General features: G+C 35.2%; 1 long non-coding RNA gene across 2 annotated transcripts in view; it reads right to left on the bottom strand.

Annotated features, from left to right (window-relative positions):
- Positions 1–3,981: 3,981 nt before the first annotated feature.
- Positions 3,982–22,662, bottom strand: part of LOC113415009 (uncharacterized) — a 30,627-nt gene continuing 11,946 nt past the window's right edge. Inside the window, exons 5-8 of one of the 2 annotated variants that reach the window (XR_015745781.1) lie at positions 16,451–16,571; positions 14,967–15,191; positions 10,038–10,138; positions 3,982–4,063 (exon numbers count right to left, since the gene is read on the bottom strand). This is a non-coding gene — a long non-coding RNA (uncharacterized LOC113415009). Of the gene's footprint in view, positions 4,064–6,246; positions 10,139–14,966; positions 15,192–16,450; positions 16,572–22,662 lie in introns of those variants that run through there. The other variant, XR_015745782.1, reaches the window with a different exon arrangement.

Genomic DNA, 22,662 nt, shown 5'->3' with positions numbered 1-22,662 from the left:
ATAAATACTCTATATCCATGTAAAATGTTAGACCTGTCTAGAATAGAAAAGAATTTTTTATTGGCCAAGTGTGTTTTGACAGACAGGGAATTTGTCTTGGTGCATATGCTCTCAGTATACATAAAAGAAAAGATACATTCATCAAGAGTCAAGACTCATAAGGTACAACACTTAATAATAGTCATAGGGTACAATATTTACTAAGTATTACAATATTTACACTTAGTACAACATTTATTAAATCTATGTTTGTGAAGAACTGCTGACAAAAAAGACAATTCCACATTGTTAAAAGCTTTTTTTTTTTTGCATCACGGACAAGCTTTGGTCCTTCTGCTGTATGTTTAAAATATATCTGACATTATCTATGATAATGATAACATAAAGTATGTTTGTTCAAGATGTATCATTTCAGTTACAAAACCATTTATCCTCCTAAGAAGAATTGCCATGAAGAATTAATTATCTACATTCAATAATTACATAGGTCTGTGCTTCAAGATAATGAAAATCTTTTCCAACTTTATAAATCAGAGAAATGAAACCTTCTTTCTATGACCCTTCTAGGGAATGTTTGGCTATCTTTTTTTTTAACTTTATGATTATTTCTTACTGAAGTTTTTCTCTTAGTTTATTTTATTTGGTTTTAATTTACTTAATGTAGTTTAAAAATTTATCATGGATTCTTTATTGTCTCCATAAAAAGAGTGATAGTAAGTTGCCAAGAGTGATTTGGATTGGGCAAATTGAATTAATAAATGAGCAGTAATCAGAGTTGTAGGTCTTTTGCCTTACATTTTGTGAACCAAGCTACTTTTATGTAACCTATGATTGATGTTACCTGAACATCTGGAGTAGATGATGGGTTGAGTAGATAACTGCTCCCACCTTCTGGTTCTGGACTTTGCCATATTGCAAACAAGGTACGAACAGCTTTTCTAACACAAGTGGAACTCTTTGCAAATGTAGATCCTATTAATCAGAAGAAAGCCGGCCACTTCTAATCTGGAAAATTATATATTGTAAAATAGAGTTGAACTCATATTTATCTAATATTAAAATTAATATCAGGCCTATTTAGGTTTTTTAGCAGAACCAAGTTATAAGATGCATTCAGCTGTTTAAGAATGTTCAGATATGTCATACCTAGGATGCTATTTACGTACTCCTGTTACAAATCATATTTCTTTTATGGGACAATCAGTTTGCCATATATACTGTATAAGTGCCATTGCCTAAGCAACATACACTATAAAAGGGAGTGTTTTTTGAAACTTACGGACTGGGCTGCTCTTTATTACTGTTGTGTATTCATTGTTTACAAGCTCGAACTGCAGCTTCAGAATTGCAACACTTAATTTCTATTGCTGCCATTATATATGTCACATACATTTACCATGTAAAAGATGACATCTACCTCAATAAAAATGACTTCTCAAGCTAAACCAGGATCAATGTCTTTATCTGAAAAGAAAGGAAATGAAGCAATATTTTGTCCTTTAACTTTCAGATTTTTTTTAACCAGCACAGGTCTGAGAATATCCTGAAATCAGCAAAAGTCTTATTTTAGTAGAAAAAAATGTGGATATTTAAAAAAAATTTTTTTTTAAATATCCAGGAAGTCTTTGGACAGACAAAAAATGGAATGCTAATGTTGACACTGATTAGATAGATTTTATTTAATAGGGCTTTGAATTCTATGCAAAATACTTTGAGAAGAAACCTTTAAATAAGAAATGCTTATTTCTAAAAGTGCTGAAACTTGTGTTTATGTACTGTATAATGCTTTGATGCTGTGCTGCACAGCCTGTTCATGATTTAGCATAATTTCTGTCAGTGGATTTTTTAGTTAGCTGGAGCATTATTGTGCAGTCAACCCAGCTGCTTGCTTTATTTTTATGACGATTTTTAGCTCAAGGCTCTGAATTACATAACATTTATTTCCTCTATCCGCACCCCCATTATTTTTTACAAAACATGCTTTTAAATATGAATTCTGAATCACACAATCTTTTGCCCTGACCATTTTCATATGACATTTTATAATATCTGGAACAGTGCTGTTAAAAAGACATTTTGGAAATCTGAGAGCTGATAAATATTTATAGTGATTTTGCAAGAGTTACAGGATATTTTCAATGCTTCTTTGTGCTAATGATGTATTGAACATAACTTTTGTAATATTTCTTTCTCAAGAACTAGCAAAAATGATAATAGTTTACTGCATCTTTTATCTTATAGGAAGTGTTGAAAACTAAAAATGTAAGCAATTCACACTTCCTCATTTTGTCTTTTTGGCCTAAGATATGAAAGGATTTTTTTTATTTTTCTGTGTATAAGTTCAGATTTGGGGGGATTTTAATGCCTTTACAGGTAGTCTTCAGAAGTGGAATCTTTGGTGATATCTGAGCTTGGGTTTATTTATTTATTTGGTAGACATTTTGATAGCAAACTTGGTAATATAATCAATGCTGATAGATAGAGGAATTTGCTCTCATTTTATGTAGGTGTCCCCAACCCGGCTGTGAGCTATTCAGAATCAGGCTGCAGAAGTGGTAGGGGAGTGCATGCATGAGCACTCCTTGTGGGAGCACCGTGTGTGTGTGTGTGTGTGTGTGTGTGTGTGTGTGTGTGTGTGTGTGCTTGACTGACACTTGGAGGAACCATCCCTCCTCCTTCACCCACTGATCCGCAAAGCCAGAAAGGTTGGGGAATTCTGTTCTAGTACATTGTCCTGTCACTTTTGGTAGGAAGGTTTTGGTAATTTCTTGACTGAGCTGATGTTTAATGTGAGCTTGTCTGTCTGAGTTGGTAGTTCCTTGATTGGGGTATTGTTTACTTCTTGTTGGTCTAATGTTAATTTTGATGTCTTCTGCAGATAGCCACTGCAGTCCTGTATATACAGGTAAAACCATAACTACAGTATAATCCAGTGTTCCCCAAATTTAGTGCATCCTAAAGATGTTGGATTTTCCAAATTTCCACACTTTGAAATAGCTACGGTAGCTAGAAATTTTGAAGGTGATCTAATACACCTGGTTGGAGAAAACTGACATAATTTTTACTTTTGGGGGGAGCGGGGGGACTGCCATTATAACCAGAAGAGCCTACTCTATGGACATTTAAAGACCTTCAATATATTACACCAGAATTCCATGTTTGTTTTAAAACAGGAATAGGTCTTTTTTGTGTGAAGAGCCCTGTAACATTTGCTCATTATCTTCTCATACTCACCTTTTTTTCTAAGTTTATCTCCACTCTCTTTCTCTCTAAACATCAGGCTGCTCTAAGAAAAAATAAAATTATTTCCCCACCCAAAAAATCTCAATAGACTGCATTGAAATTAGGCTAGAACCAACACTGAATGACCAACTAATGAAATAAAAAATGAAGAATTTTGTCTAATTTGCAGGTAACATTTCTACAGATGCGGTAGGTTATTTTAAAAAGTCCACAAGTTTGACTTTTTTTCTCTTTAGCAATTAAACTCATGTGGAAAGGGAACTTCACGAAGACAGTAGTGTCACAAAAAACAGGAAAAGCCCAAGGGGAACATCAGGTCAGCCAGAAAACAAACTTACATAGGAAAAGGAATCAAATAAAAAAGATATTAAAGAATCCCTATAGACAAAAGCCTAAGTAATTAAGAAAACTAGACAGATAGGAAAAGAAAACAAAAGATAATTTAGAAAACTCTTACAAACACAGGACATACCAAATAAGCAAAACAAACAGACAAAAGACACAAAATATAAATTACAAAAGGGACAGACAGGAGATTGCCACAGAACAAATACGAAAAACTATCTTAAAGCTAAAAGAGATTACAGAAAACCAATAATACAATCTGGCCACCACACGGAGTTTGCCTTCCGCACCCCGCGGAGTTTGCCCTTCGGTGGGAATAAAGACAAACTCAAACAGGATTTGAAACATTAGGCACAAATACAAACACTCACACAAAATCAACTTACAAAGGGAGAAAAGGGTATAAAAAACCAGGGACTTACCATAAGAAGCTAGCTAGCCCAGGAACGCAGACTTCTCGCTGTTCTCCACCTTCCTGAAAAATAAAAAGATCCAGCTTTCAAGCAGTTGTCCGTATCCTTGTGCCAGAGCTCTCCCAGCAGGAAAATCAAATCCTCGAAAGAAAGGCATTTTGACACCTTTCAACACTCAAATTTGGATTTATCTAATCATAGGCCTATATCTATGTTACCCTTCAAATAAATCTCTGCAAATGTGATGCACGCAAATCATGTTTTCATTATTTAGTATTTCTTGTAAGAAGCGTTCTTCAAAAATAACTGATTAATATATTAATTTTGGTAAAACTATAAATGCTACCCAAGACTTACAAAACCCTAAAAGTGACATAAAGTATGTTTAAATGTGAAATAACATTTTAAAAATCAGAGAACAAAAGCATAACAGAAATAAAATCTTTAAAATATTTTTAATGCAGTTAAAGCTAACCAGTCAGCAAGTGCTATTGGCATGGTCAAATAAAAGTTTTGGACTGGTGTCACATAAATGGAAAGTCAAAGTGCAATTCCCTTATAATCATGGTTATTTCTCTCTTTTTGCTTTTGTTTTGGAGAACTATTCAGAATAGTTTATATGCTTTTATTTAGAGTACTGTGAGAAACCAGCCAATTGTAGTTGATTAAAACACACTTAAGTATTCCACAGATTAGCACATACTATGAGCAAAGCTTTGCTAGTAGTAAAAACACACCCAGTTTTGAAATCAGGCACTCTCTCAGGAGAGGTGCTCTGAATTCAGGACAACACAGCTGAGAAGGCCTCTCTGAGGTTGCCATCTGTCTGACATTAAAACTAGAAGGGCCTCTGGCAAAGTTTAACAGTACACATCAGCACTCTGAATTGTGCTGAGAAATGGACAAGTGGCCAGGCTCATTTTGGTCCCGAGTTACTGAACCGTGATAAAGCTAGTTTTGCTTTAGTCCCATTAAAGTTAATATGATATATTAGTTACCTTTTGCATATGTGATACTGGTCTCAGTGGATTGAAATCTTAGCCTGTAGTTTGAATACTACACTCTACAGTTATGTTCTGATCTAACACTGGCTATGCACCTTCAGTCTTGCTTAGTTTAATTTGCAGGATGTAACTGGAAAAGGTTGAAAATACTCTAATGCATATATGTTTGTTTTCCTAACATCATGGGGAAGGTGGAATATATAGGCTACATCAGTGCTTCAGTCTAAGCCACAAGATGATTTGCTTGGATTTAACTTAATCATAATATGGAGCTTTCTTTCAGTTTTTCTATCATGGCTTCTCTCCATCTGTATCAAGTCTTGTGCATAGAAGTCTATTATCAGAGCTTGGCCAGCTAATTCCTCCATAAGTTTTGATTTCAATTCCTTGCCAGCAAGGCCAATAACAAGGCTTTGAGAAACTTTATTTCAACATTTGGAGGAAATTGAATTGTCTATTCCAGTCTATACATATAGCAAAAGAGTAGTCCATGACTAGTAAATTGTCCAATCATAATATTTTACTTTTTTTCTTTATGTGAAGTTAATAGCTATACAATATCTGATTAGAGAATCTATAGCCCAATGGGATATGCACTGCAACTTCTATCACCCTTAACTATAGATTTCAGATTCTTTGTGCTAGGTAAGGATTAAAAAACAGCATATGATAGTTAAAGAAGTAATACTTATGGAATTATTCCCATTCATTTTAAGCAGTGTTAAGTCTCTACATATAACATTCTGAGTAGATTTTTTTTTCACTGAGTATAGAAATGTCACAGGGAAACAACTCTTCTCAACGAGTTGCTCATATTTTTAGAAAATGGGACATATAAGGGGGAACTTCATTTCTAATGAAGAATTATATTCTTTATTCACTGGAAATAGTTTTATGGATGTGGATGTAGAAATAACCTGCATGATATTTTATTAAAAATGAAAATATCAAATTATGTCTTTCTTTTAAACAAATTGCAAGATTCTATTATTGAATAAGTTGTTTTCGGTGGAAATATCTCAAATCTCATTCAAAACTTAAATCGTTTTCCATTGAAGTACATACACTTTTCTTTCTCCCAAAAAGAATAATTGAACATTGATTTAGTGGATATGTTGAAGAAATGTAAATACATAGATAATATGAAAAGTACACAAAACAATCATTTTTATTTTCACAATAGCAAAACAATGCTATTACATGCTTGATCAAAAATCCAAAATGGTTATTAAACTGTGCTCAGTAAATATGATTCTCCCGATGGTTTGTTTTATTTAAATGTTATTATGTAATTTATTTTTTATATAGCACATACAAACATGTACATTCATACTAAATATTAAAATACAAACTGTCCAAGGTCTTCTTTCTTTCAATGCTTCCCATATTTCATGTTCTACTTTACCCTGCCTTTAAACAAAGCCTTTTTATAAGCATCCAAATAATCTTTCCTACAGTAGCATCAAGTCTTTGCAATTTCATCTATAAGGATAGATGATATGCATCAAGAACTCTTCTTGGATACTTATAAATGTGCTTTGAAAAGCATATGCCGTTCCCAATGTCTTTAATCATTTTCAGTAAACTATACATTGATTTGTTGTTTTAGATTATTGTGTTTTATTGTGTCTGGTTATTTCAAGTTTCATTGTTGTATATATTTCTTGTAAAAATTAACAATAAGTAGTCTTGATAGAATTCACCCTCTCAAAAGACAGAACTCTGAAAATAAATGTAACCATGTACATCTTTTGAAATTCTTTGTGGTATATCACAATGGATAAATGATATTTGAGATTTAGATGTTCCCACTAGTTCCATTCTCTGGATATTGGTTGCTTATGCAGATAGTGATATAAACCAAGTGCACCAACCTGGCATTTTTATGAGACTGGGTTTATGAGATTTGTAGTCCCAATATAACTGAAAAATGCCAGCTTAAACGTATCTATTTTAAAGTGTGCATCTTTCCCCAGATTAATGTTATTTTCTTATCTTTGTTTCTGAAAAGTGGATAGTGTATGCACGTGATTCTAACAAGTATCTAATCATGAATTAAAGTGTCATTTGAAATTCTTATTTTTTTCAGACATGACTTTGCAATGAACATGTATTTCCATTTTAAAAGTTTATTTTAGCAACTAATAATTATCCTTGGCATAGATAAATGCATGAAAACAAAATTCCAACAGAAAGCACAAGGCAGTGTAAAAAATAAGTGAGGTGTGTATCTGTGGGGGTGATTTCACAAAGAAATAGAAAGAAACAGGGTATTAACAATCAGAGTTAACATTTAAAAGAAAAAGACTCCCTGAAGGGAGAAGGTCCTTTTCTCATGACTTCTCTGTTTATTGATTCAAAGAAAGGAGATTGAATCCACACTGAGTTTGTTTATTAATTAGAACAGTGTTCAGAAATTTACAGTTTAAGCATTTAAAACTAGAGAAACAAATCTATTGTTCAGAAGGTTTCTTGTTTAGTCTACCTTGAATGCCTTAGAAGTTCCCTAACAAAGTTGGAAAACAGATGGAAACATGCAAAATTGCTGTTTTTCACATTCAATCTTATTTATTCAAGTTTATACAGTTTTATTTATTTATGTAACTTACATGTTGCACACCTCACCTAGGAATCACCTAGAGGTGATTCCAGCCGCTTATGACCATTAAAAACCAATAAAAAGTATTACAACAATTAATAATACCATTACATTAATTTAAAATGGACAAAAACGGGAAGAAGAGATCAAGACACACATACAAGGGGAGAGGTGGGGTTAACCACTTTCAGAATAACATCCCCCCTTTGGGGCCACAAGACATTTGGCAAGGCCAAGCTTCAGGACCTTTCAGAATGCCAAAAGAGTGGGTGTGTTTCTCACCTCAGAGGGGAATGATGTTCCAAGCAGCACATGTATATTATGTGCACAGATAATCTAACTTCTATTTTGTTTTAATTAGCTCTAAAACTGAACAATCAATTTCCTATTCTAATTGTAGTGTGTCACTGCAAACCTATTTAACAGAATAAAAGAGTTGGAAAGGAGCTTTGGAGGTCTTCTAGTCCTGCTCTCTGCTCAAGCAGGATACCATATACCATTACGGACAAATGGCTGCCTACAATCTCGTCTTAAAAACTTCCAGTGCTGAAACATCCATAACTTCTGGAGGCAAACCGTTCCACTGGTTAATTGTTCTCACTATCAAAAAATTTCTCCTTAGTTCTAGATTGGATCTCTCTAAGTTAGCGTGAACTTTGCTTTTCAAATGTAGGTCACTGTTCTGAAGACAGCAAAGGCCACATTTTGGACATAGAGAACCACTAGCTTGAAAGAGGGGTCAAGGAGGTCATCTACATTAAGATTGAACAGATCTCCCTCAACAGAGAAGGGGGGGGGGGATATGACACCACCTATCTCCTATTTACAACACAGTCCTTTCAGCAATTTTAAGAAGATTCCATACTCATTTGTACGATTAAGGTGACCCTGAGGGCATAGATAAACCTCCAAGGGGCATCAATGGCTCTGAGAAAGAGTGCTAACAATCAGATGACTACAAGAAATATAAATCCTTCCATTCTTCACCATTCATTCAGAACTGAAGAAGCTTCTTGGAAGACAATGTCTTCAAGCAAAAAAAAAAGTTCAGTTGCCTTTTGAAAATGAATCTTTGGGACAAGCACGACCTGAATGATTGAGAATCTTCATATAGTCGCTATTTTTCATTTCTCACAATAATTTTAAGTCTTTCTAAAAATGCTTTTTTAATTTATAATAACTTAATTCTACTATTATTTTAAGTCACTTAAACTTTAGTTATGTCATTAGCTAGCTAGGGAGTACAATCCTATATAACATGCTGTCCAGTGTGTGATTCCTGATTGGGTGGAGATCATTTTTGGGATTAAAAGTGCAATATGTGTATAATTTGTGTATAATGTATATATAATGTGTATAATATAATTCACTTTACTTGGCAGGGAATGTTGTTGAATACAATGAAGTGGAACCGAGAAAGGGTGTTTGAAATAGCAGAATTCTGACGTTTTAAGATTGAGACAAACTGAAAGAGAATCAGAGTACAATAAAAACAATACATAGATTGGAAGTTATAAATATTCAGATCAAAGGAATGCATATGTATATATAGCCTTAAGACAAACAATTGAGAGGAGACATAATAACATCTTATAAGTACATGTTCTGAAAGCATGTCTCTCAGAATAATACCATGATCTGTTCTATATTTCCAACATAAAAGACACCGAATAATGGTTTTAAGTTACAATTGCAAATTCATGCTGAACATTCTCTAAACATCTTGTAGACAATAAGGATAGTTCCACAGTGCAATACTTAAGGAGTTGGTAGATTCACCACTGCTGGATGTTTAGGCAGAGGTTGGACAACAATCTACTGGGAATGTTTTTAATTCATTAAACATTGAGAAGCGGGTGGGATTCAGAGTCCTAAATAGCTATTTTCAATTCTAAGTATAGGATTAGGAAATCACTCCTGTAATTTGGTGAGAAACAGTTTTGATCAAATAAGTTAAGGATGCAGTTGAATAGGGCAGGTTTAATTAGTTACACAATAGCAGTGGCTACCAATCCTGTTCACAGCAAAATTCTTGATAACAGAGTTGAAAGGGACCATTGAGATCCATTCTAGTCCAATTCCCTGCTCAAGCAGGAAGCTGTATACCAGGGGTCACCAACCTTTCAGACCTCAGGGACCACTAAATTCATAATTTTAAATCCTGTGGATCACTAATATGATTCTTTTAAAACAATAAATAGTATTTAGTGCAATATAAAAAATGCAAATAATTTTTCTGCGGACCATCAAAATTTTCTCGCAGACTACCAATGGCCACAGAGCACCAGTTGGTGCCCGCTGCTCTATACCATTTCAGAGAGATGGCTGTCCAATGTATTCTTAAAAAACCTCCAGTGCTGGAGCATCCACAACTTCTGGAGGAAAGTCATCCCATTGATTAATTGTTTTAATTGTTAGGAAATTTCTCCTTACTTCTAGGTTGATTCTCTCCTGGATTGATTTCCATCCGTTGGTTCTTGTTCTGTCTTCAGGTGCTGTGGAGACTTCCTTGACTCCCTCTTCTTTGTGGAACACTTGGAAGAGTAGCAATGAATTGAAAAGCGACATTATCAGTAACATTATTTAATTAGATATTGTTTTTTTTAAATTAAAGGTAAAACTAGTTGCTAAGCAAAAGAGGTAATTTTATTATATTAAATAAAAACGCTTTAGTTTCACGTACGCTCCTATATTAATTAGAACGAATTTAGACATGCTTTTATTTAATACCGGTAAGTACAATACAAGAATTTAAAACTGCATATTTATTCATTTATTTCAGTTCTATCTGTGGACTTAGGATTATTTTTGCCTGACTTGTTCCTACCACTGATTGAAGCAACCCCACTGCCTCATTGCTCTTAGTGTCCATTTCAGAGGAGTGAGCAGATGTATTTGAGGTGCACACCATCGATCACTGAAACTAATGGGAAGAATAATTGGTTTCAGTTGGCTTTACACCAGACCCTTGGCTCTCCAGTACAGCATTGTGCTCTCTCATCTAAAACTTACTTCCAGAAAAGAAACATATTTCAATTTATGTATTAGTGTTTTATTAAAGGAGACAGGTGGATGAGTAACAACTGACAACCTGCTCCCCACAGAAAATAAAGTTTTAATGAATAGTTCTGTTACAGGGCATAGCAGGAGGATAAATTGTTCTAAGACACGTTAAGAATCAAGAAGAATAAGTCAAAATTAGCTGCTTGGGATGAGGGGGAGAAAGAATTAATCTTGAGAAAAATCAGAATATTAGTCATCACCCTGTTACCTTCATTGTATTATGATTACACCATCAAATAACTCATCATGCTACAGCAATGGTCCTTAAGCTGGCACCCTCTAGTTCAAGGCTGTCAAACTTGCAGCCTGTAGGCCAGATGCGTCATGTACTGGCCACGCCCATGTCCAGTTTAGTGAAGGGGAAAAAGTCACGATATGTCATGTGATGCCATGATGATGCATGTTTGACACTCCTGCTCTAGATAAAACTTATCATATTTTTAGATAAATGGCCTTAACTGGAAACTGTATGTGTTGCAGTCTAACACACTTACAGGACACTATGTAGGGAAAACTATATTAAATTAATTCTTACATTAATTATTAAAATTGTTTAATAATTTGAAATGGTCACATAAAATAATTTTGAGGATTTAGGAATCCTTTGTCATTAACATTTTTTTTAATCCTTGACCATTAATCTATCTGGAGGTAGATGCAACAAAGCAGATTGGCAATGTTGTGAGCCAGTGTCCCATTTAGATCATGTTGTGGACATATTTTTTTTAAATCCTTGACCATTAATCTATCTGGAGGTAGATGCAACAAAGATTGACAATGTTGTGAGCCAGTGTCCCATTTAGATCATGTTGTGGACATATTTTTTTAAATCCTTGACCATTAATCTATCTGGAGGTAGATGCAACAAAGACTGACAATGTTGTGGGGCAGTGTCCCATTTAGATCATGTTGTGGACACTTACAGTAAATCATTGTCCATTCATATAATGGCTGCCACATTGAGTATGGAAACACCTATTTTACTACTGGTGACAGAAGAGGAACATATTATTGTTTGCCCATCCAATACTCCTTACCAACCTGGAAAAGGTGTATCCCATGTCAGTTTTTCAACTGAAAACAAAATCAGGTAGAACAGGAGCCTGGATGGCTTGTAAGGAAGGATATATTGGTGTCAATAAAAGTATCAGATTGAATACTTCTGATCTAAGTGCCATATTTCTGAATTCTAGTTTATGACTTATGTGCTATTTCTTTCAGACATTATATGCTATTAACAACTTTTCAAGCTATTTTTGCCAAACACTCAATATGCACTCAAATCCTAAGAGTTACATGCAGGTAGTTCGTACGACCCACAATTGAGCCCAACATTGTTGCTAAGTGAAACATTTGTTAAGTGAGTTTTGCCCCATTTTATGATTTTTCTTGCCACAGTTGTTAAGTCATTCACTGTAGTTAAGTTAATAACACGGTTGTTAAGTGAATGTGGTTTCCCCATTGATTTTCCTTGTCAAAAAGCCACAGAAGCTGATCACATGACCCCAAGGCACTGAGACCATTATGAATATAAGTCAGTTGCCAAGCATCTGAAGTTTGATCACACGAGCATGGGGATGCTGCAATGATCATGTGAAAAATGATCGTGTCACTTTTTTCAGTGCCGTTGTAACTTCAAACGGTCATTAAATGAACTGTTCTAAGTTGAGTATTACCTATATACTATACATGTAGTACTCAATTGAGACATTTTTCATTCTGTTCAGCATTCTGTGCCTTCCGAGCATATTCATGGTTCTTCTGGACAATTCCCAGAAGCCTTTGGGGAATTTGTAACTTTGGGCTATTATACAGGTTGAACTATGACTTTTCCTCCTATATATAGTTCAACATACATAGTTCATTATTAATAGGCAATAATTTCCCACAGTTCCTAATGATGATATAACAACTGAGATGGTGAGAAATGAAATCCAGCTCACCTGATGCAAAATGAAGTCCAGCTCATCCTGCTTGTGCGGGGAGTTGGACTAGATGACCTCCAAAATATCTCCCAACTCTGTTATTCTTTATTCTATGTACTATGTCCATCTGGAATGGACCAGATTGGCGAAAGCTGATATAGTGGAATTTCACAAAAACATTTTTCCAGTAAAAATGAAGAAAACACAATTAGGAATCTGTATTCACTCCTTATATGAAAGAATCTACACCTTTTTACAGCTAAGAAGAGGCAGAGGTTTAATAAGAAAGAACAAACTTTTCTGACAAGGTCCCAGTGCTATGGAAGGTCTATCTACTCCCATTATTCCTTTGGTTTTATCGTGTGATTTATGGGAGGCAACTTTTTCCAAGGGAGTTGATTATTATTTGTGAAATTATACTATATTTATACTCTCATTTATTGATTCATTTTCTATATTTCTCTCCTTTTTTGTGATTGTGATATTTTATTGTGATCTTTATTTCTTTGCTGTTAGCTTAATTCTTCTTGTTGGCAATGAATAAAATAAAGCACATGGGAATATCTTTACCAGGATGTACTTATTTATTTTAATAGAATACCTAACAGTACCATAACCACCAAACGTTTTTCAAATTATCCTCCTTTTCATGAGAACAAAGCTACAAAGAATTCATTTACCTCCTACTGAAAGTATTTGTTTTTCCTACTGGAAGTTACCTGGTCCAGCAGTTCTAAGCAATCACTGATAAGCACTAATTTTCATCCTAATTTTCATTTTTGCTTTGTTAAGGTTTTCCTTTCATATTATCTTGTTTTTGTTCAATACACTATAATGTCCATTATACTATGCAGTTTTGGATCAATAAATCATGTGCCAATATGTAGAAAGAAATGGAAAGAAGCATATAAGATTTTATAGCAAGTTATTTAGAACAAACTGGTCTTGCCAAGAGCTGTCTCCAAGATATGTTTACTGAAATGCAGTATCTATTTCCTGTTCTTAGAGCCTCTTCTCCAGAGATTCCTGTACTTGGACGCAAACTTTGAAAATAACATTTTTATTCCTCTATTAGTGTTGCAATTTTAGAAACTAGTACTGACATTATGGTTGTCCCAAAAATTGTTGTGAATGCAGTCAGCTGAATAGAATATACCTTTCTCTCACCTAAGCCTCTTTGACAGTGCTGACAGTAGTATACTACTTCTCAGTGGCTCCTGGTTGGCGGCTATTATTTTCATTTCCCAAAGTGGTGCCTGCATAACCTGTGGAACATCACTCTCCTAATGAATGACACTCTATAATGACATGTTATAATGCTATTCCTGGAATACTCTCTATTCATTTCTAGCACCTTTAAAAGCACAGGATACCTCTGACAAACATAAATCCTGAAAGTGCTACCACTGAACATTCCAATGTTCCAAATAAATGCTATTATGTTTATTAATTAAGTGATCATGAGTGGCATTCAGGCAAGTGCATAGAATTCCCAAGAGATTACAAGTAGTTCTTGAATTATGGCCACAATTGAAACCAGAATTTTGGAGGCTAAGCAAGGAGGTTGTTGAGTAAATCAATTTTACCCCTTTTTGCCATAGTTGTTAAACAAATCACTACAGTTAAGTGAATCATGTGATTGTTAAGCGAGTTTGGTTTCCCCCATTGACTTTGCTGGCTGGAAGCCAGCTGGGAAGATTGCAAATAGCAATCACACTACTCCAGGATGCTGAACCATTATAAATACATGCTGGTTGCCAAGCATTTGATAGTGTGAGGAATAGTTGTAGGTCACTTGTTCAAGTGTTGTAGTAACTTCAAATGGTCAGGAAACAGATAGTTGTAAATTGATGACTACTTGTATGAGAAAAAAACTCACATTTTTCTGTAAAAAAAGGCACATAGAGGATAAAAATGATGCTCCCATTAGTTCTCTGGTTATTCTTTAGGTAATAAATAGCTTGAGATATTCGTGAGCCTCATCTTAAAGACATCTAAAAGTCTGTTGAGATTCTCAATCATCCAGGTCATGGTTGTCCCAAAGGTGCTTTTTTCAGGAGGCAACTGGACTTTCTTATTTTTTCTTTTGAAGACATTTCACTTCCCATCCAAGAAACTTCTTCAGCTCTGATAGGATAGTAGGGATCCTTCCCCTCAAGGGAAATCCTTCCATTCCCCACTATCCTGTGAGAGCTGAAGAAGCTTCTTGGATGAGAAGCAAAATGTCTTCAAAAGAAAAAACAAGAAAATCCAGTTGCCTCCTGAAAAAAGCACTTTTGGGACTTAAAGACAGCTGTTGGGGAACACACTTAATTTTTAATCCATACTTTTTAAAATACAGAATCAATGATTAAGTTTTCACAAAGTAACTCACCTTCGAACCAAAGCGATTCAGTGACAGTCAGTCAGCCCTGTCCTGGGTTACAATTTGAGCCACTGCCACTACTGCTGAAAAAGTGTCCTGGCAGCTTTCCAGTGCAGGGCTTGCAATTTGACAAACAGTTTGAGAAACTGCATCACAGAAGAAGGTGGTATGTCTACCATGGAGGATGTAACCTTTATAAGTCTGAATAAGGGAGGTTGATGGGGTGTCAGTCATCTGCCAGGGATGCAACAGGTGAAGCATATTTATTATAATTTGATGTATAATAATAACATAATACAACACACACACACACAGAGAGAGAGAGATACATGTGCACATATTATTCAGAAGCAACAGATAATTTGAAAAATTGAAACAAAATTATTTAGTCTAACCCTAACCCCAACCTTAAACTACTTTCCAAAATTCTTTTCTTTATGGTATTGTTAGCAAACTATGTTTATGTGACAGAATCCCCAATCAAAGATTCTCTTAAGAAGAGAATTCTACAATGAATAATTCTCAGGAAATATTTTCTGAAATATTTCAGAATAGTATTGAGTAAAACAATTGTATTACTTGAGCCAATGGTTAAATAAACCATGGACAAAGAAATGGACAGAGACAACAAACATTGCTTCTGACAATATTAAGTAACTTTAAAGTGACTGTCCAATCCAATCTACTTGGATGTGTGTGTGAAAGACATTTTGCTCAATATTTTCTAATTCTCAACTGTTGGAAGAAAAACAAGCAACCCAGATTATTCTTTTTATTTGAGAAACAGCAGTTTATTTGAGTGTTGGGGTCCCCCCCCATATTCATGCTAGATTATTCAAGACATTTACTAAAGTGAAACTCTGTATAATATCCCAAGCAAGCTTGCTCATCATTTAAGTAATCTTAACCCATTTCAGATACTCATTCAAATGAAATATCACCATAAAGTAATGTAACCACTTCCTACAGATGTTCATATATGAAAATTAAATTAAAAACCTTTCTTAGATAACAGCAGAGAGATGGAGAAAATAGCAAACACTGGATGTGTGCATCACTGCCCACATTAACTAGATCTTATAGAGATTATGATCTAAAGCATGGGGGGGTCAAACTTGATTTCATTGGGGGCCACATCAGGGTTGTAGTTGATCTCAGGAGGGCAGGGGAGTGTGGCCGGAGTGGATGTGGCTGCGGTGGGCATCTCCATAGTGGGCATGTCCAGTTTCCTGCCTCCCACCTTCCCATCCCTAACTCACTCACTCCTTCCCGTCCCCTCTCCCCCCTTCCTTCCCTGCCTCCCTCCATCTTACACCAGATTCAGCAACTGAATCTGGTGAAAGATGGAAACAAATGCTTAGAGACTTTAGCAATATTTATTTCAAGAATCCTTAACATGAGAAGATGAAAGATCAGTTGTCATCCTGTGCATATTTACATGAAAGTAAACCCAACTGAACTTTTAATATGTAAACATACATAGGATTACATACCTTAGTCTGCCTTCAAAGCAGCAATTCATTTTTTATTCTATTCATGATGTTCTGATCTGATTGCCTTCTTTGCTGAGAAGAAACTCCTCATAGTTTGGACCAAAGGAGCTAGGTTAGAAATCTGTTTGATAAATAAAACAAAATGAGCTGTCGAAGAAAGTGAAACAGTTTTTCCTTATTTCAGAAATATTGAGCTGTCTCTTTTGAAAATGCTATGTGAAATAGTAGTAAGATTACCCAGATTACCCAGATTACTGTTAGATTACCCAGCAGTAATTGAACAACCTGTTGTTGCAGGATGACAAAAAAGAAAAAAAAGTTAAAAATTAAAAGCTGTTTTACAGATGATCCTTGACAATTGGGATCAGAATTTCCATTGCTAAGCAAGGTGATTGTTAAATTAGTGGTGTCTGATCTTATGACTTTTGCCATGGTTGTTATAAGTGAATGACATAATCAAACAAACGTAGCTTTCCCACTGACTTTGCTAATCACAAGCCAACTGGGAAAGTCACAAATGAAGATCATATAGCCCTGGGATGCTGCAATCCTTGTAAATATATGCCATTTGCCAAGTGCCTGAATTTTGAACTTGTGACTGTGGGGAGGGGGGGTTTCACGTGATCAAAATTTGAACTCTTGGCAATTGGCACTTAAAACAGTTGTGTGAGAATTTGGACCATTTAACTTTGAACAGTCCTCAATCAATGATTGTAAATCAAGGACTACCTGTATATTATTAACCTTTCACCCACTGAACCGGATATGTTTCTCAATTTTATTGTTATATTCAGATCTTGGAGATAAAGCTAACATATTTAAAAAACACAGATAATAATACACATGGACTCTTTTTTAAAAGGCATGCAATATTACTTCAAAAGAGAGCATTTTCAAGCCAATTTCCTGAATTAGGCATCCAGTAATTTCTATCCTTGGAACTTTTCCTAGGCAACTCAATTTAATAGTCATAAACAAAGAGTGAATAACCATAATAACCAGTTTTCATGTAACTGTCTGAGGTCTCACAATATGCCATAACACATGGTTAATCATGGTCTACTGAATAAACCATATGTGGCAATGGTTTATAGTTGATCAAAACTCATAATCTGTAAACCTTAGTGGCTAGGGTACCACAATACAGTCCTTCCGAAAAGTAAATCTAATGCTTTGAAAATTCAAGATACTTTTGCAGTTAAAAAACAGAAGAGAGACAGATTGGCTATAACAGATGAATGACATCTTCAGTGACATGTGGTTGTAAAATTATAAACATGAAAAAGAATCCTGTTTGCTAAAATAATTAGAGAAATCTTGTTAAGAGTTACACAACTGAGTGAGCCAGCTGTATAGAGACTGTTACTAAGAGAAAAATCTCCAAATGAACACAAAATGAGCAAGAACAAAATATTCAGGAAAAGCATAAAGTGTAGGAAAGCAAACTTAAAACAGCACATATATTACCGAAGGCAACAAAATACACCATATGGAAGAAAAAAGCCATTCTCAACAAATTAGTGTTTAATAACAAGGAAATAGCAATCATAGCAAACAAAAAAACAAAAGCATTTGTTATGCATCAGGAAACCTATTTGGAAAATAATTGTCTCAGGTGTATTAAGGTATTTGTTGTAATATACATTTTTAATCCATGAGAAGGCTTACTCTGAAGTATGGGACATCAGATGGTCTTTTGCACTGTGGAAAAATAGGAAGGCTGGAAGGAAGGCATTATTTTCATACCTAAAGTATGATACATTAAAGACTCATTATTTTCTTCTGGCTTGATTTTTTTTTTTTTTTTTGTAGGCAAAACCCTATTTCAGAGCTGAACAATCTGCATTCCCAGGGCTGCAGGATTCCAACATAAATTCTACAGACACAGAAGCAACATTGATAATTGTTCTTGCCATAAATAAATGCTGAAACAGGGTACAGTGAAGGGAATGGCTAGAACAATCCTGGACTCAAAACCATTTACTTCTCCAATAGCCTTCTGGATGGTCTTTCTCATTTAAGTTGGCCTGGAACTCAGATTTTTTTATCACTGAGTTCACACATATGTGATTTATTTAGGCTGATCATCCTCAACTGTGGTTTAACATAATGAACTAGATCATTTCCTCTCTCATTCATTTAAAATAGAAGGGAAGACAAAAAAAAAAACCTTGCTGGGGTCAATGAGCTAGAACATGCCACCTGGCCACTTTGAACTAGCAAAGCCCTGGATCTTTATAGCTGCTCCACTATTTCTGGAGTTGCAATCCTCCATGGACTTCCATAGATTCATTTTCACTTAACTAAATGGGGATAACTTAGTAGGTATGCATGGATCACATTGTATATATAAAATTTAGAATGTTCAAGTTATTTTTAGCACTTGCATTTTGAGAATAGGGAAAGGTGGTAGGAATCTGGGAGCAGACCACATACAGCACAAATTATTTGATACCAATTCTACTTTCTTGTTCTCAGTCTCGTCCCTGCTGCAAAGTCACCAGTCCTCAGTGGCCCTTGTCTCCAGCTGATGTTGTCAAATGACATGTTGTTTTGTAGCAAGACAAAGATCCATGATCTTATTATGGATGAGACAGACAGCCTGGCAAGTATTACTGAGACTTAAGTGCTTTGTAACAAGACAAAGATCCATGCTGTTATTATGGATAAGGCAGCCAACCTGGCAAGTATTACTGAGATTCATCCCTCTTTGATATATGCACACCTGGATTCTGTTCATCAGCTATAATTCCAGGAGAATGCATTGGCAATTGTCATCAGGGAAACTTTAGCAGGTTTCTCAAAACAAGATGTGAGATGATACGGTTAAAGTTGGGCTCTAAGAAGTAGTTGATTTATGTATAAGCTGACCAATTCCATCATATAGCTAGTAGTGAAGTCTCCAAAACTGATGGTTCTGAGAGAGATAAAGTTGCCCTTATATTATGTAAAGTGTTATGGGACTCAGAAATCACAACCATTATAACAAATGTTAGTCCCACTAGGTAGACCAGATCAGGAAAACAACTCTATATTTCCATCAAAGTAGTATTCTTTATTCTCAACATTAGGAATGGATCTGACCTAGATTATTGAAGGTCCAATAGATATATGGAATTAGATCTGCTCTAGATCTGGTGTTTGTTTGTTTTTCATCTCAAGGAGTTTGAAATATGAACTAAAACAGAAGACATTACCATTATTTGTTAGTCATGATAAAGTCACTTTTTGCTTGCTTTTGTCTTGTTGACAGTATCTTTGTACTATTCCCACCCCCAACAGTTACATCCTATTTGATCAATCAGCTGTAGCACCTAATGAATTTGAATTGATTTCAGAGAGAGTCTGAGGTTTTTCTTGGGATCTGGTAAACATTTCACAGCAATCCCTGCTTGGAATGATTGCATAATCAGATCTCCCATACGCAGCCTCTCTTTTTCACTGATCCCATGCAGGATTCTGATTTTTCCATGGCACTTCAGAAGATGAAACAACAAAAATACACCATTGGAGAAATACAAACAACCAACTCAACCAAGCACAGGTAAGAGTCCATATCAAGGACTGCATTGTGGCAAAAAGAACACTTCTCATTCACTCTTATCACATACACAAATAGGCAGCAGTCCTGTTTAAACCATTCCCAAGTTGGGGAGAGATAGGTCACAAGAATATCTACAGGGTGCTATGAATAATAATCGAGGAATCTTTATTTTATTTATTTTTAAAGTTTTTAATAGCTTTGATGTTTTTATTATTAATTGTACACTTGCTCAGAATCACATTCAGTGAAATAAGCAGCCATGTATATGTTAAATAAATAAAATATGATGAATTAACTTATTTAGATTACCTTTGAATTAGAGCAGGCACTATTGAATCAGCTGGACCATGTGCTATTACTCAATGATCTATCCTCTAACTCCTGAAAAAAATGGACAGGCTCCTTATATAAGCCACTCAGTTGCTCATTAGATTTATGTATCTATAGGTGAACTGTGGAAAATCCATCTGGTGGTAAATTTATCCTTGAGCGGAGCTGAATCTGCCTTTCTCGAAGAAAGTGGTAGTGCATCCTCTGCTTGTGAAATCATTGCTGAACTTGACAATCCTGGGCAATGTTTAATCTAGTTTTCAACCTTCTCCTTTAGGATACATTTATTGAGAGGATGATTAGACTACAGCTCCAGCAGAGCCCAGAAGAAGCAAATCATCTGGGACCCTTTATGTACTGTTTCATGCCAGGATGCAGTGTTCAAAGAACCTTGTTCATACTTACTTATCGCTACCTCAGAGTTACAGGTTTCTATGTGTGTCGTGACCTTTTTTCGGGAAATGAGCCTTAAACATTTGAAAAATTGTACTGGTTACCCCATTGTACACAGATGGGAAAATTTTGGTATGTGAGCCTATCAACAAATAGTGCATGCAAGAAAAAAAATGAGGCCAATGGTGACTCATCTTGGGGTCATACTGGAGGCTCCAAATATCAGATAGAACCTTGTCACATTAAGTTACATCATAAAAATGAGAATTATAAAGTTTAATTTTAAAAAAAGCATTGAATTCAATTTAATATTAACTCAAATTTGTTTTTGTGACCATAAAATGCTTGTAAATTACTATTTGAAGGTTCAGCACTAAATGTAAGAATGTAAATGTATGTCTTAATACCGAGAATTACTATTTAACCCCAGTTTTTCATAATGGTTTCTTCAAAATGGTGCAGTAATAGTTATTATTGACTTTAGGCATCCATTTGAGCATACTTTCTATGTCATCTTGTTTTGTTTTGGATAGTGTGTGTATTTTAACTCTGTCTTAGGCACAGGCAATGTAACAGATGTGGCAGTTGGTGTTGGCGAAGCAGGTTTCCCGTGAACGCTCCTCGTCTTGAACCTTACTGTTGAATGAGTCTGGATGAATTTTATTTGTGAAACTTTAGCATATGGCACATGATTGGACTGAAACTGCTTTGAACACATGGAATAATTTTTAAAATGTGCGGGCTTCATCTGGATGATTTTTAAATAGCTGGCATTGCTTGGCTTTTTCAGCAATCTTAGGAAACTGGTGAAAATAATTCTGCTGGTAGCACAGCACTTTAATTATGCTATGCATATTATCCACTTCTTGAATGCAAGAGTGGCCTGGTACAGAAAACTTCATTTCAATCCTTTCAATGTTTGGGTGTTTCTGAAAAAAATCTGTTATTGCAAAAGACATGTGTGAGTTCCTATTTTGTGGAATGCAGCTGTCACTCCATAATGTTAGATGCATTGCATGTGGTTGATCTTGCACTACATTTTCCAAAATTTGTACTATGGCACTAGCTATATCGTTTCCAGCACATCCTCCCATTAATTCCATCCAAATGGCACAGTACTCTTGTCCTGTATGTGATGTGTGAGCAGTCATATTGTACAAGTTAAGTTTATGCTTGTAAAAAAAACCTGCTTCTACCAGATTTTGGTAAAGTGATGATATTCTCCATGCCAAAACATATTACCAGCCTAGTTTTGACTCCTCTTTCTTCCTGTCTGTGATCTCTCATTAAATTCTTCTGTTGGATTTATGAATCATATTTCTTTTGTAGCATCTCTTCTACCTGCCCAATTGAAGAGGCAATTTTATGTTCCTTGCAAAGGTCACATCAATTTTTGGGGGGTATGTGGAATGCCAGGTTAAATTCATTGTTGAATACAGTTTGATAGTAAGAGAGTTTGACTCACTCATTTTCAATTAAAAGTTCCATATCCAATTGGTCATCTTCAGTTTCTGGAACATACTCGGATCCACTTGGTTCATATAAGTCTGAACTTGCTTCCATATCATGGAAAAGAAACATCATTTCAGTATTCATGTGTTCAGAAACGCAGGCAACACTAGGTGCTGCAGGCTCCATCCTTGCTCCATCACATGGGAGCAGCCAAGCACACCAATTGGCTAATGCAAATAGAACCCTGTAGTTCTGAGTTTTCATGTGATAGTGTAGATAGAACCTTGTAATTTTGCTATTTGTGGTGAATCTATTTAGAAATTTTATGAAATAAGTTGTTAAAATGTTAAGTCATGGTAGATAGATTCTTGTCACACTCTTATCTCATTTTTGACAAAAATTCTGAGGTAGCGTTATGTCCTTTGCAGGATTTGGCTCATGAAATTGTCCTAGTTCTTGCCAATAGAAATTTCTTAATTAGCTTCAAAATTAC

This window comes from Notechis scutatus, chromosome Z (assembly GCF_049901735.1).
Source record: "Notechis scutatus isolate UNSWTSFEM ecotype Mainland chromosome Z, rNotScu1.2, whole genome shotgun sequence".
Classification (NCBI taxonomy): domain Eukaryota; kingdom Metazoa; phylum Chordata; class Lepidosauria; order Squamata; family Elapidae; genus Notechis; species Notechis scutatus.
This window is presented reverse-complemented; position numbering and strand designations above follow the sequence as displayed.